Source organism: Vigna angularis, chromosome 9, assembly GCF_016808095.1.
Source record: "Vigna angularis cultivar LongXiaoDou No.4 chromosome 9, ASM1680809v1, whole genome shotgun sequence".
Taxonomy (NCBI): Eukaryota; Viridiplantae; Streptophyta; class Magnoliopsida; order Fabales; family Fabaceae; genus Vigna; species Vigna angularis.
The window spans coordinates 7188866-7189906 of NC_068978.1; the positions used below are offsets into that span (position 1 = coordinate 7188866).

The window sequence follows — 1041 nt, forward strand, 5'->3', positions numbered from 1 at the left end:
CATAAAAAAACATTTGAAAATTTGATTATAAGAAAAAATTGCTAATTTTTTAAATGGAAAGAGAAAAATTAAAAAAAAATAACGGATAAAAATTAAAGAACAAGTAAAATTGTAATTTACCAATTACTATATTTTATCTTTTTCTAACACATAAAATATACAGAGATAAAGTTGTAATTTATATTAGTATGTTGAAGTTTGACTCCCGCTCAGACCCAATAAATTTGTGGTACTTTCACACAGATCAACACGTCATTTGACCAAATCACACCAATTAGCATCTTCCTTCTTGACCTCCCTAAATAGTAAGTAAAGTATATAAACATTTACAAAATTATCATCACAAGCGTTTGTAGTCCAACGGTTAGGATAATTGCCTTTCAAGCAATAGACCCGGGTTCGACTCCCGGCAAACGCATTTTCTTTTAATTGTTTAGTTTGATTAGATGAAATATTGATTTTTTCGTGTTAACCCCTACCCTAAGGAGCCAGCTGTTGAATGCTCAATCATGGAAACAAGCCAGCTAAAAAGGGTTCATTCTCTAACTTCAAAGTTTTCCCATTAAATTCCAAACTCCTCCTAACCATAAAAATGTTTCATTTTATCCTTATGACAAGTCACAATTTGAACTCTTTATTGCTCTTTTATTCAACGTTTACGACGAAATATTAAACATCTTTCAATTTTTTCTTAATTGTTAATGCATTATATAGTTATTTTCGTATATACAGCTTTTTAACCTTTTCAATTTTAATTGAAGTCGTCATATATAAAAAATTATCAGATTAGTAACAATTTCAAGAAAATTAGTCTATGTCCAATCGCATGAAGAAAATATAACAAAATGGAAAAATAAAATAAAATGAAAACTTTACAATATTTGTATTTTTTTAAAATTAACTAAATCATTTTATATAAACAATTTAGTCAAATGAAACTATTTTTAGATTCGATTCAATCTAATCATTGCTTATGTGTCATGCCTAGTTAAATGCACCCAAAAACCCCTGCTCAGACTCATTAAAAACGCACCCAAACCT

The 1041-nt window shown here is 28.1% G+C and overlaps 1 non-coding gene across 1 annotated transcript; it reads left to right on the forward strand.

Moving 5' to 3' along the window:
* Window positions 1-346: 346 nt before the first annotated feature.
* On the forward strand, window positions 347-418 carry TRNAE-UUC (transfer RNA glutamic acid (anticodon UUC)). The gene has a single exon. It is a non-coding gene; the product is annotated as a tRNA-Glu (tRNA).
* The last annotated feature ends 623 nt before the right edge of the window (window positions 419-1041 follow it).